Source organism: Antechinus flavipes, chromosome 2, assembly GCF_016432865.1.
Source record: "Antechinus flavipes isolate AdamAnt ecotype Samford, QLD, Australia chromosome 2, AdamAnt_v2, whole genome shotgun sequence".
NCBI lineage: Eukaryota > Metazoa > Chordata > Mammalia > Dasyuromorphia > Dasyuridae > Antechinus > Antechinus flavipes.
Window position 1 is genome coordinate 50,828,955 of NC_067399.1, and position 14,474 is coordinate 50,843,428.

Below are 14,474 nucleotides of genomic sequence, written 5' to 3' on the forward strand. Positions count from 1 at the left end.
TTTTCCTGTCATATGTCATACATAGCTGTCCAACTCTTACCTTGGTGCCCAAATGGTTTTCTAGAGCTCCTCCACTTCTAAGAATCCTTGGTCTTCAAGACTCAGCCTTTCTCTGTCCACCCAGCTGCTAGTGTTGCCTCTTCACCAAGATTACCTTGTATCCGATTTGTATGTGATACATACATACACACACACACACTTTGTATCTTGCCCATTTGAATATAAGCTTCTTGAGGGCAAAGACTGTTCCACTAGTCTTTGTATTTTCTGCATCCACTATAGTATCTGGTACATAGGAGATATATAATCAGTGTTTTCTTGCTGATCTTGTTACTCAAGGTGCTACAAGTAGATAGTGACAGAGCTGGGATCTGCCCACCAGGTTCTTTGATTCCAAATCTAGCCTTCCTTCTCCCGTACCATGTACCATATTTGCTTAATTTGTCTTCCCAGTGATCAATGATTCCAATTTCTTTCTCTTTTTTTTTTTTGAGGCAGATGGAGGAAGAGGAGGAGGAGAAGAAAAAAGAAAAAAGGAGAGGCAGGGGACACAAAAAAAGAGTCGGGGAGAGAAAGAGAGAGAGAGAGAGAGAGAGAGAGAGAGAGAGAGAGAGAGAGAGAGAGTTAAGTGACTTGTCCAGGGTCACACAGCTAGAAAGTGTTAAGTGTTTTGAGGCCAGATTTGAACTTAGGTCCTTCCGGTGCTCTATCTACTACACCACCTAGCTGCCCCATGGTTCCAATTTCTATGCTGTTTTAATTCTACACTAAGCAATTTCCTCAAAATTATATCATGAGACCAGTGGTAGAAATAGGTTTATTCTCTAAGAAATTGGCCCATGAAGGTGAAGCCACTTATTCTGCAGTAGTGCCAGGACAGGAAAGGCACCCAGAGCTTCTGCTCCTGAATTCCATGTGCTTCCCATTGCACAGATACCTCTCAGACCAGTGTGCGGTAGTGGAGAGAGCAATAGGTAAGGGACTGATTGATGGGGTGGGATGATCCCACCCTGAGAAAATGACCCGAATCTACCTCATGTGTCCAGGACTTTATTTATGTGACACATTGCCTCTCAGGAAGATCTTCAAGGGAAAAGATGGCATTACAGCCTTCCTGGGCATCCCTCTCCATCCTCTAAGGCAGGGCTAGGACCCTGGTAGACATCTGGTAAACACCTGTTGAAATGAATTGAATTGAAAGGGATATATGGAATCTTTACTGAGTTTTTCTTTTAAACCACCTTCTAGGAATCAGAATGTCACCAAGCCCCCCTTAAAGGTCTTTGGCTAGTTGGAAATCAAGGAGGATTGTGGTCAGGAATTTTAAATACACCGAGGAGAACAGTTGATTGATGGCCCTTTGGAACCAACATATAGTCAATTTCCTCTGTCAAAACAAATGTTTCTCCTCTCTGTGCTTCAGCCAAGGAGGAACAGTTCTGTTTTCTGGCAGGGCCAAAGGAGTACAAACGGCAGGGATAAGTAAATGGATCCTGATGGGTCAGATCTGCGAGGAAGAGGCTGATGATAACTCACTTCTGGCTGTGCAGGGACGGCAGTTATCAGCCTCTGCTTTCAGAGAGATAACTGCCCTATCAGCAGAGCCATTCCCTGTATCTGCTGGGCTGAGCTAGACAGCTTGCCTTTGGTTAAATCTTTGGATCAAAGCTCTGCCGCCTCCTCCTTCACAGGGGCTAGACAGGAAGACGGTGGCCCTGTTTCTATGGCCGAAGGGATGAATCATAGAATGCTGAGCTGCAAGGGGGATCTTAGAAATCACCAAAGTCAAGGTCATACCAGTGGGGACGGTTTCCTAAGTAAACTCAATATAACCGTTTCCACACACACACACCCCATGTTTGAAAGGGAAAACTCATCACACTGACAGCACAAGCAATGCATACTGATCTGTCACATCAAGATTTCTCCCGCTAGTGTCCTATCTCCCCTCCTGGAGACAACCCATACCCTAGAGGTTTGTTATTCAGTCATTTCAGTCCTGTCTGCCTCTTAATGATTCCATTTGGGGTTTTCTTGGCAAAGATGCCAGGTAGTTCGCCATTTCCTTCTCCAGCTCATTTTACAGGTTGGAAAACTGAGGCAAACATGGTTTAAATGACTTGCCTAGGGTCACACAACTAGTAAGTGTCCTGAATCCTCTAGCTGCTCCTTAGATCATAGATCAATCTGTAAACAATGGACTGGATTTAGTCATAGAACCTGGATTCAAATCCTCCTTCTCCCACTGATCATTTTGTGTAACCTAATAAAAATAACTTACCTTCTTTATGCCTCAATTTCCTAATCTAAAAAGAATAAGCCTTTAAAAAAAAAAAAAGGTCTAAAGTCCCTTCCAATTCTAAACTCTCATCCCAAGAGCACTGAGTTGGATTCAGAAGAACTGAGTTCATGTCTCAACTCTGTCACTCATTAACTAGGTAATGTTGGGCACATGTCAGCATCTGTGGGCTTTAGTTTCCTTCTGTGTTGAATTCAGAAGATAGATTAGGTGATTCCTATGGTTTCTTCCAGCTCTAACGTCTGTAGTGCTATAGTATTCAGTGTCAAATCAGTTGAGATTGAAATAAATGCCAATTGATTGATCGATTGATAAAAACCACAGATTCAGCTCTTCTAGAATTCTAGGATTATATGATATTCTAGGGCACCTTAGCCTACTACAAGTAGAAACTTGTAGAAACTACAAGTAGAGTATGGGTGAATGCTTTGAGGAACTCAAAATATCCCCCCATTTGACTTACTCAAAGGTATCTCCCCACTGGCTAATTATTTTGATTCAGTTCCATTCAGTTTACACTTAGTATGGACTAATTGTGTTCATTCTGTGCTGGATACTGACAGAAGAAAGGAAAGAGAGAAAGAAGAGAATATTTTCTGTAGTGCAATCAACCTGTGTTGCACAAGGTTTAGGTGAGACAAAGCCCTGCCTTCAGGAAGCTGAAAATCAAATAGGAATATGACCCAAATAGGGAGAATGACTATTTTATTATTATTATTATTATTATTATTATTATAACTTTTTATTGACAGAACCCATGTCAGGGTAATTTTTTACAACATTATCCCTTGCACTTGCTTCTGTTCCAATTTTTCCCCTCCCTCCTTCCCTCCACTCCCACCCCTAGATAGCAAGCAGTCCTATATATGTTAAATATGTCACAGTATGTCTTAGATACAATATATGTATGCAGAACTGAACAGTTCTCTTGTTGCACAGGGAGAATTGGATTCAGAAGGTAACTCGGGAAGAAAAACAAAAATGCAAACAGTTTACATTCATTTCCCAGTGTTCTTTCTTTGGGTGTAGCTGTTTCTGTCCATCATTGATCATTTGGAACTGAATTAGATCTTCTTGTCAAAGAAATCCACTTCCATCAGAATACATCCTCATACATGTTAAAGTATATAATGATCTCCTGGTTCTGCTCATTTCACTTAGCATCAGTTCATATAAGTCTCTCCAAGCCTCTCTGTATTCATCCTGCTGGTCATTTCTTACAGAACAATAATAGAGAATAACTATTAAATTCAAAAATAATAACTTCCTTAGGTAGGTACTAAACAAATTATGTACAAAATATGTAAGCTCAAAGAAAATTAACTATTTTAGACTGAAAAATTAGGGAAGATTTCACGGATATTAAATTGGTCTTTAATGGATAGGTAGAAGACCAATAGCTGCAAAGGGAAGCCTCAGACTTAGGGAATGGTATGAGCAATGGCATAAGGGTTGGAAAGCAGAGAGTCTATTCAGGCTACCAGATAATTGTCCAGTTTGGCTACAGCTTAAAGAACAGAAAAAGGAATAAAATGAAGTAAGAAGCCTGGAAAAATAGGGTGGTACTCATTTCATGGAGAGCCTTGGAAGCTAGAAAAAGGATGGTAAAATTCACCAAGCAGGAAATAGGAAACCACTAAAGATTTCTGAGCAGGATGTCGGTGGTGATGATTGATGATGATGATGATGATGAAGCAAAGGCCTTGGTCTTCATTTCACTTGGAAATGTGGTTTTCTTTCCCTTTGCCCATCTTTTCATTTGGTGGTAGCAGGATGTATTCTATGCTTCCAAATTGGACCAAGTCTTACCTGGGAAAACTGCCAAAGAAAAAGCACAAGGAGATAGTGGTGAATAATTTTTGGACAGGTTGCACTTGCATGGACAGAATCTCCTTTACATTTCTTCTCAAGAGTTAGTCCTGAGGGCCCAGGGAACTGATGTGAACAAACACATCCGGGTGAAGGTCATGAAAGTTGTTTTTTATTTGTTTTTTTCAGAGAGAAAGGCTGGTGTTACAAATCTAAATGGCCTTGACAAAAAACATGCATGAAAAAAATTTAGGCCCTAAGCTATTCCAGTAGGAATGAAAAGTGTTTCATGGAAGGAGGGGATAACTCCGTATGTAGACAAAGATTCTAGGAATATTGGTATAGAAAGGATTAGAAAAGAAAAAAATTAGACTTTTCTACTTTCATGGTTCCATGTCTTTAATATATGTATTTCCTCTACTAACAGATTACAAGGCATTTACTCCTCCTTTTGTACAATTCTTGTCTATATCATTCCATAAATCTTCATCTGAAGACCCACCCAACATAATGGAGATTTTCCTTTAGTTCTCTTAATTGTGAAGATGGAATGGGGAGGGTGCTGGCCTTGGAGTCAAGAAGCTCTAATACAAATTCTACCTCAGATACTAGCTATGTGACTGACCCTCAATGAGTCACTTACCCTTTTTTATTGCCTTATTCTCCATGATACTTTCCAGCTCTAAATGGTGGCACAGTAGGGAAGCTCTGGCCATGGAAGAAGACCTGAGTTCAATTCCAGGCTCAGATAGTTATTAATTGTATGGCCCTGGGCAAGTTGCTCAACCTGACTGCCTCAGTTTTCCCTGATGTAAAATTGGCATAATAATAACACCTATCTCTCAGGCTTATTGGGAGACTCAAAGGAGATAATATTTGTAAAGCACTTGGCATGGTGCCTGGCACTTGGTAGGCACTTAATAAATGCTTATTTTCTTCCCTTCATCCTATAATCTTTATCTCTCATTTTCAATACATAAATGGTCCACCTCCATTTCTAGTTTTACCTTTCCTTGATGGTGTATGTTATGCTTCCTTTCTCATGAAAATAATCATTGTTAACTTACCACAGCCTGATGACACTCACCCTTTATCTCTCCATTGCCTTCTGGGTCACTTGGAATTTTGATTCTTCTAAGATACAATACATGGTATTGTATGATTCTCATCCAAAGAACACGAGACATAATAGGGACTTTGCTAATATTTGTCTAAAATAATTCTTTATAACCTATAGAATGCCTATGACAGGGTTGGGTTACTCAGTGAATAGTTGTCAATTGATTGAATTGACCACTTCTAGTTTAGGAAATTGATTACAGCCTTTAGCTGAGAATACAAGGATTTGAACAGTTTTTCTACCTATCGTCCAGAATGAGAGTGGAGAGATGGAGAAATCAGGTAGATTTTATAAGATCAGATCAATCATCCAGGATGTTCATATGTTGCTTCTCCCCTTGACCTCCAACCTTTCATCTCTGTCTAGTTGTATGGATCTTCAATAGATGGCAATAGCCCATAAGATTATAGGATTAGGAGAAGCTATAAATGGAATAAGGAATTGCCTCTCACAAATACTGACTAGGTGACCCTGGGGAAGGCACTTAACTTCTCAGTGGCCCAGATAACAAAGATCATGAGTTGCAGGGAAAGTGCCAACCAGTATTGACAGAGCTCAGTGGGAGTGTATACCAATGGAATTACAAGTTCAATTAAAAAAAATCTATTGTAGGCTCATAGGATTTCGAGTTAGGAAAGGTCTTAGAGACATCTAGAACACAGATTTCTTTCTTTTTATTTATTAAAACTTTTTTATTTTCAAAACATATGCATAAATAATTTTCAACATTCACTTTTGCAAAATCTTGTGTTCCAAATTTTTTCCCTTCCTTCCCTTCCCTCCTCCGCTAGATGGCAAGTAACCCAATATATGTTAAACATGTGCAATTCTTCTATTTCTACAATTATCATGCTAGAGCTTTCATTTTTCAGAAGAGGAAATTGAGTCCCAGAATGAGTTCTGAAAGTCACACAAAGTAGTGCCTAGGGAAGATCCAAAATTCAAACTGAGATCTCCCAATGGGAGACCTGTACTCTTTGCCCTATACTATACTACCTTTTGTAAGCACAGTTATAGATATATAGGTTTAAAGTGGACAGAAATCTTGAAGATCAACTAGACTTCGCCACCCCCTTTTGCAGATAAACAAATAAGAGATGAGATTTCCCAGTTTACCTAAAGATCACACAGATAGTCACTTGAATCCAGATCCTCTGGCATGAAAGTCAGCATATGTTCCCACTGGCTACATTTCTACTTTTTAATTGAAATATTCAGTGCTGATTTAGAAAGAATATGAGAGAATTATTCACCTAGAGTCAGGGTTCAAATTCCTGTTTGCCCACTTTCCTCTTTCTTTTAGTCATAGTTAGATTGCTTCAGGGCCTGGGGCTAGTGAGCTGTCTAATTTTTATGCATTTTTGGAATGTGATGTGTGATGATTTCACAGTGGCTTTTTTTAAATTTCTCAGTTGTCAAGCCAGTGTTTTTTGCTACCTGTTTTAATGAGTTCAGTTGTAAACAGAAAAATCCAGAAATTTAACTCTTCAAGGTACAGCGTTTTAATGATAAAATAATGGACTAAAACTGACAGGGAATTTTTAAAATTGTGGTAAATGAGGTGAGTGAGAGCATGAAGTAGCAGATTCAAGAGTCCTCCTTGAAAAATGAATTCAAGCCCATTTCTGCCATAGATTGGCTGTGTGATCCAGGACAGGTCATTTAACCTCAGAATCCTAACAGAAATTCCCTGGAAAAAACTCTGGAGTGCATTTTAACCAAATTATAAGGTCATTTCATACTTAGTTTGTATTTGTTCCTGTCTTTAATCTTCTAGAATCTTTCAAAGTTTAACTCAGATGTTCTGTCTTATGGGAAGCCTTTGCTAAAGGAAGTTAATGCTATCTTTCCCCTCAAACTGTCTAGGACTTATTTGTAATATTGTATGCATGGAAGCTCCTTGAGGAAAGTCTTTTAAAACATTGTTTTTCTTCATATCCCCCAGTGTCCAAGATTAATCCCACCTCAGGCCCTCATCCCCTTGCCCACCTCACTCCAGATTATAGCAAAAGCTTCTTGGTGGGTCTGTTTACCACGTTTCTCTTCCCCTCTGGTCCAAGCCAAAGTGATCTTCATAAAGTGAAATTGTAACCTTACTCAATAACTTCCAGTGGCTCCCTATTATCCCCAGGGTCAAATATTAAATCCTCTGTTTGACATTAGAGCCTCTTAAAAGCTCTCTCCCCTTCTTCAATCACACATTCTGTGATTCAGAAGCACTGGCTTCTTATCTTTTATTTGTTAATGTTATGGCTTACAGGTAGGTTTGAGGGGTGGTCTATTCGCTATTGTCTCAGCAACTTGTTTATCACTGACCGACAGATTCTCTCTGACAGTCAGTAATGTTAGTAGGACTATCCCAAGACCAGAAGACTTGAGAATCATGGACAGACAGATTGTTAGAACAAGAGCACTCTCAGATCAGGGGGCCTCAGGATCACTAATCTATCTTCCCTAAAATCTAAGGAAGAAATATTATTACATTCCTGGGCCAGAGGACTTTCTCAATCATTGACAGATTGTTAGAACAATAGTACTCTAAGGTCAGGAGATCTCAAAATCATCGCTGTCTCCCTTAGAAGTTATATTGCACCACTATGTGTATACACACAGACAGAGAAAAAGAGAGAAGGAAGAGAGAGAGAGAGAAAGATAAAGAGAGAAATAAAGAGAGAAGAAGGGGGAGAGGGAAGGAGAGAAGGTGAGGGAGAGAGGGAGCAAGGAAGGGAAGGAGAGAAAGAGAGGGGGGAGTGAGGGAGGGAAGGAGGGATAGATGGTTGGTTACTGTCCATAGTTCTCAAAGAGGACAGAAATGACATCATTATGTTAGAGTCAAGTTACAGAGTGTCCTACTGTGGCTGATCAGACCAATAGGAGCTCAGAATGCTCTGCCACAGGTCAGACACAAATAGTCCCTGTGAACATTTGGGGTAGCTTCTCTAATTCTGCACATCTCGAGTTTCTTCTGAGCTAATTCAATTCTGCTTTGCTCATAGAACATAGCACCTTCTCTGATGAAGGCACCATATGTTTGCTGATTGTCCAGCCGATAGACTGTGGACAGAATAAGTACTTCTGGACAGTGTAAATGAGTTTTGTCCAGGTCCTGCTGCAACATTGGAACTGTATGAACTTGGCCGAGTCGGTCCAGTTCAATTCAATAAATATACATTGTCAACACCAACAGAGGAAGACCCAGTGTCAAGTGCTGGGAAGCTTCTGATGACTAAGAACCTGTTTTCTAGGAGCTTACAGGCTACAGGCAGGATGTGACAAGTACAGAAATGAAGTGGGTAAAATGAGATGGGAGAAGACAAAGGACAGATCCCAAGTGTCCTAGGAAAATGTAGAGAGGGAGTCTGGGTCAGTAGTAGGATTTAAACTCCTTGAGGGAACATGTCCTTACCTTTCTTTGTGTTCCCACAATACCTGTCCATATCAATCACCCAGCATAGTGCCTGACTCAGGAAGTACATCTTAAATGTTTGTTGACAGACTGCCAGAAGGAAAAAGAGGAGGATTAGAGGAGGTTTTGTGGAGGTTTAGAAGGAAAGAAAAGGAAGTGGAAGGTTGAGATGGGGGGGAGGGAAGGGGGGAGAGGAGGGATATGACTTCCAGGGATGAGGGGAAAAAAGTCTTCAAGAATGTAGGTCTTTACCAGTAAAAGGATCAGGAATCCCTTTGTAGGGATTTTTGACAGTCAAGAGGAAGGATCTGAGGGGGTATATGGCATAAGACCCCGTCCAAATGCAAATATTGCCTGCCCGTCTTCCAACATTACTGTGATCATCCGAATAAGCAAGTTGCGAGCTTTGCATATACCAGGTGCTTAATAAAAGTTTGAAGTAAATTGAATAATGGAAATGAAAGTGATTTGAAAACTGCAAGTGCTCTCTAGTTACTGCCCTGCCCTTTATAAGGGTTTTTTGACAACCAAGTGGAAGCATTTGAGGGAGTGTGTGTTGTGGTATAAGGACCCATCCAAAAGCCAACTATCACCTGCCAGCCTTTCTGGGTTACGTGATCATCCGAAAAAGCAAGTTGCAGAACTTTGCATATACCAGGTGCTTAATAAATGTTTGAATCGAATTGAATAATGGATATGAACGTGATTTGAAAACTGCAAATGTTCTACAAGATAAAGTACTATTATTGTTGTTGCTGTAGTTTGGAATCGTTTTAAAGGCCACAAGGAGCAGTCCCCAGAATGACTTTTTCCTCATGGATTATTGACCACCACACTCAGGGCTCCATAATTCACTCAGGATGGCAGGGGCCGGAATCAGAGCTAATGGCCGGACAAGGGGCTAGGGGACCCACTCTCAGGAGAGAGGAAGGAAGAGGGCCATTGTCTTATTTTTCTGTAGTGGGGAATTGGAGGTCTTGGACCCTCGGCTGCAATTTTATGCCAAAGGCTATGTAAACGAGTGACCTGCATCTTCGGCGCCGGTAATTTTTAATTTTAATTTTTGCACCGTGGCACTGAAACCGCAACCTCCCTCTGAGAAAGTGAGAGGGGGGGGGTGGGAGAATGGAAGAAGAGGGGAGGGGTAAAGGAAGAGCCACTTCAGAGAAATGCAGAAACAAGATCACATTTGAGCATCTGAGATGGTGCCCACAAAATGCTTTGAGTTCTTCAGGGAAAGGAACGGAGGCTGGGGGGAGGGGAGACTTTAGCAGGAAAGGAGGCAGGGCGAGAGGCTTTGGGGGGGAAGAGCAGAAGTAAGGTACTTGGGAGACTGGGGCAGTGGCTTTGGGGGATTTCTGAACATTAAATGAATAACATGCAAATGTATGCAAAGTAATATGCAAATGAGAGAGGGCCGGAGGGCCATGCCGGGGAGAGAGGAATCCTGTTTTCCCCTCTCCTCTCCCCCCCCCCACCCCGCTTTTTTTTTTTCTTTTTCACCATTAAAGCTCTGGACCTGAGACGCGACAGAGTATATTGTCTGACATCTGTTGTGGGGGAAGCAGCCGGCGGAGCCACCGCTGCTGCAGTGGGAGAGCGCCCTCTGCAGGCCGCGCTGCGCAGAGGCCGGGGGTGGCTGGGGAGGCTGCTAGGGACCTGGGAGCCGAGAGGTGGGAGCCGAGGGAGCGAGACAGATAAACAGCGTAGGGAGCCAAGCTCCTGGGGGAGGGAGAGGGGGCGCAGAATAGGGGGTCCCGCCGCACCTCGGGGAAGGCTAACAGGAGGAGACGGAGGAGGAGGAAAGGGAGGAGGAAGAGGAAGAGGAAGAGGAGCAGCAGGAAGAGAATAAACAAGAAAAAGAAGAGGGAGGGAGAAGAGGAGGATGGGCGCCAGCCCTCCCCTCTCCTCCTGGACCTCAAACATTACCGAGAAATAAATCCCGGGAAGTAGCCCCGCAAAACTCCAAGGTGAATTTGCAGGATGGAGTTACACGGCCGCGCTGAGTGGGGCTCCCCCCCACCCTGCTTCTGCCCAAGCTGACAAGGCAGCCCCCCCCCAATCCACCCCGGAAAGGTGCAAAAAGAGAAGCCCACGAGGCGAGCGCCGACCAGCCAGAGCCCGTCCCCTCCCTCTCTTCCTCCTCCAATCCTTTCGAAAGGAGCCGGGCGAGCCGCGTCGGGAGACGGGGTGGCGAGGACAGCTAGCCGGGAGGCCGCCGGGGCTACAGGAGAGAGCAAAGGTGGGGAGGGCCGGCGAGGACGGATTGGAAGGAGGCTTCCCTGGGGCCAGCCGAGAACTGGCAGCTTCAGGAAGCAGAGGGAGAGCGAGCCACAGTCAAACCTCCCCCCTCCCGGAGAGCCCAAGGAGGGGGCGGGTGGGGGAGGCTCCCTGCGCCCTCCCCCGCCGCGCACACGCACTCACACACTCACACTCACACACGCGCGCCCGCGCGCACGCACACACACACTCACACACTCACAGCAGTCTGCTGTCGACTGCCAGCTGCGATCTCCTCCGCTCTCTCTCAGTCGCCTGGACTCCCCGAGCCCCTCTGAAAGCTGGGGCCAGGCGCGCACGCTTCTGCCGGGGAGCCCTGCGGAGAGGCCGGCCGCGGAGCCTCGGGGCCGGCCCGGGAGTTTAGCGTTCGCCCGGTGCTGCGGCCGAGGTTCGAGGTATCCTAACGCTAAAGGGGGCAGCTCCGGGCGCCCGGGCAGCCGAGTTCCCGGAGCAGGGGGAGCCTGCGGCGGGGCGCGGGGCCCGACAGCGCCCGGGGCGCTCTGAAGTTGCAGGGACACGCACCAGATGGCCGTGGCAAGAGGAACCGGAGGGGAGCTGTGGTGGCAACAGCGGCGGCAGCAGCAGCAGAGGCGGCGGCGGCGGCAGCAGCCCTAGGAAGCTTCGGCTCCCCATGCGCTGAGCTGGCCACCGTGAAACAGGCGCTAGCAGTGCGCACGGCCCGGGGCGGCTGAACGGAGCGCTCCGAGCGCTCGGGACCCCCCCTAGCTCCCCGATCCCGGCTCGGGACGGAAGCCACAGGCCCCCTCCCCTCATCTTTCCAGAATCTAAGTCGAACCCCTCTCTACCGCCTGCCAGGGCTGGCTGCCTCCCCACCCCGCTTGCTGCCCAGAGGACTGAGAAGGGGATTCCGGCGCGGGGTCGGGGAGGGGACGTCCCCTCAGTCCATGGCTCGGGAGCCCCCCCGAGCTTGACCCGGGGCGCCCAGCCGCCCGCAGCTAGGGGAGAGCCGGTGCGCCCCGGGGAGGAGCCCGAAGGCAAGAGACGGAAGGACCTAGATGGGTGAAGCGAGAGAGGCAGGTGGAGCAGCAACCTCGGCGCAGAGGGGAAGGCGGAGGCAGAGAGAGCGGGGCGGGCGCCTCAAGTTCCCGTGAGAGGCAGATCCACAGACAGACAAACCCCCACACCGACCGAGAGACACCCAGATACCAAAGAGCCGGGAAGCTCGGAGCGGCTGGTTTGGCAAAGCGCGCCCCGCCACAGCTTCGCTGCCTGCTCGGCACGAGCTACGAGCTAACGATCGATTTTATTTGCAAATCTTTTGTATACACTTTTTCCCCTTTGGAAAGGGGAAGGGCGCGCATTTATTGGAGAACCCAGGACAGGACTGGCCGGAGCGGGTGGGGATCCTGCACGAAGGAACCGGCCTGCCCACCCGAGTCCTTCGCTTGGGGAACTGGACAGACCGAGCTGGGCTGGGCCGGGCCGGGCCCCGGGCGAGAGGGGCCGGGCCACCGGAGTATGGGACGGGCAGCGGCATCTGTTCTCCGCACCTCGGACCTGAGGTTTTCCAGAACCTGAAGCTTCCCAGGGTGGCGAGGGGAAAAGACTGGAGATTTCAGCACTCTCCCCACCTCCACCCGCTCCCGCCCCCCGAAGATTAAGCTCCCCTCCTTTTTTTGTTGTTCAAGACATTTGCAAATAAGTTAAGGAAAAAAAAGGAAAGCCACTTCTGGATTCCTGGTTGTGATAGTGAAGTTACCTCGCATCTCTGCCCGACCTCAGGACAGTAAGTCATCTCCCCCACCCCCATCTCCGGTCGTTGCCTTCCTGCATCCCTTAACCACCCGGAATCTAGGGGCTGTCCTGCCCAGTAGGGCTGCCCTCCGGCCATATTGGTCCTTGCCTCCCCCCCCCCCCCACTTCAGATGCCATTGCTGGGGATGAAGGGACATTGGCAGCCTTATCAATCAGCTCTCCCTCCTCCACCTCCCCTGCCTGAGTTTGTAAACTTTTTGTTTTCCTGGCTGTGTATGAAGAAATCTGTGGTCTTCCCCTCTCCTCGAAGAAGTCTGGGGCAGCCTGGTTGAGCTGGGGGCTGCTGACTGCCCAAATGTTTCCAGGAGAAGGTTGCTTGCCTTTAAACTTCAGCTGGCAGCAACCTTTGGAGAAGGGGGAGAATAGGAGAGGGAAGAGCTGGAGCTGGCCGGTGAGAAGGGTGCTTTAGTGTCTGAGGCTACTTGTGCTGCCTAACAAAGATGCTCCCTTTCCATCGCCCTAGATGCGGGAGACCATGGCCAGGGAGAGGAGCTTGTTGGGTAAAGGAGAGCACATCTTAGCCCTGGCCCTTCTCTGATTTTAGGCCATTGGGGGCACGGACATTGGGAGCTGGCTCCTGGGCCAGTCCTTCAAATACGACTTTACTGAGGCAAGAATTATTCTCATTCCATTGGCTGCAGAAGTGGGGGCCCAGGCCTGGGTCTATCTCTGCATCATTTTGAAGGGTACTAGACTGTGGGCAATTTTAAGGGAGCCCTTGAAAGGCTCCTACCAGTCACAGGTGGGTAGATTGGTACCTCCTGGGGACTTATTTAGAGATTGCTTTGGGTGTTGGGGGAACATCCCCAAGCATCATTGGGCTGATGATTTTACTTTAGTAAACCTTTATTTGTGGAGGGCTCAGGCTCAGGATTGGGGGTTGTGGGAGCCATGTTGAGGGAAGTCTGAGCAGACTCGGGACAGATGGTTGGGAATCCAGCCCCAGACAGCCCTTCACAGAGCAGAAGGTATAGGGAAGGCTGATGGCTGGTTGGGCTCTGAGCACACAGAGGCTTAAATGTAGTACAGGCTTTCTTAAATAGAGGTGACACCCCCAAACTGAAGCCTCCACCTGTCAGGCTGGGAGGAAAGTACAGTTGGAAAAAGGGTGACTTTTGACGTCAGATTGTCAGGGTTCAGTCAAACACAAGACTTTTTTTTAATAGACGTTTTCTTTGGAAATTATTTGTTTTGAGGAAGAACAGTAGAGAGAAGGCCATCCAGACTGAATAACTGACCTAAGGCCAGGCCCTACTACCCCATCCAATAGTCTTCCTGGTGTTAATCCAGGGGTGTGTTCCCTCTCCTAGGCATAGAAATGGGAGCCTTCGGATATGGCCAAGTCTCCTCAAGAACAGAGACAAATGAAATCCGTCAGTCCCCAGGTATATAATTGGCATAGAGTTTAAATAGCTTATCCTAATCTCAGCTACCTGACCAAGAGAGAGGTAGTTTGGTCTTGATTTTTTAAAAGATTTGAGTCCCCTAACTGCTTCAGATTGCAGACAGCCTGTGGCATCCTTTTCAAGATGAGAAAAAGACCAGGAAGTGCCTGTCAACAGTTATCGGGCAACTTTTTGGAAAGATGACGCAGTGAAAGGCCACAAGAGGATGTAAAAGCTTTGGATCCACTCCATGATGTGTCATTTACCACTCCCCACCCCCTTCCTCCAGCCCTTCCTTCCCCTTCCATGGTGGAGACGGGAATAACTCTGTTTGGTCCAATAAAATATCAAAGCTGGCTGCCTAAGAAAAGCTATTTGCAGCAAGAGTTTTGTTCTGGG

General features: G+C 46.4%; 1 protein-coding gene across 6 annotated transcripts in view; it reads left to right on the forward strand.

Moving 5' to 3' along the window:
- Positions 1-14,474, forward strand: part of CBFA2T3 (CBFA2/RUNX1 partner transcriptional co-repressor 3) — a 200,418-nt gene that overhangs the window by 75,402 nt on the left and 110,542 nt on the right. The window contains exon 1 of one of the 6 annotated variants that reach the window (XM_051974778.1): positions 10,195-12,661. The exons of 4 other annotated variants lie outside the window; for them this stretch is intronic. The gene's annotated coding sequence lies outside the window, so the exon portion shown is untranslated. Of the gene's footprint in view, positions 1-10,194; positions 12,662-14,474 lie in introns of those variants that run through there. One more of the 6 variants, XM_051974775.1, reaches the window with a different exon arrangement.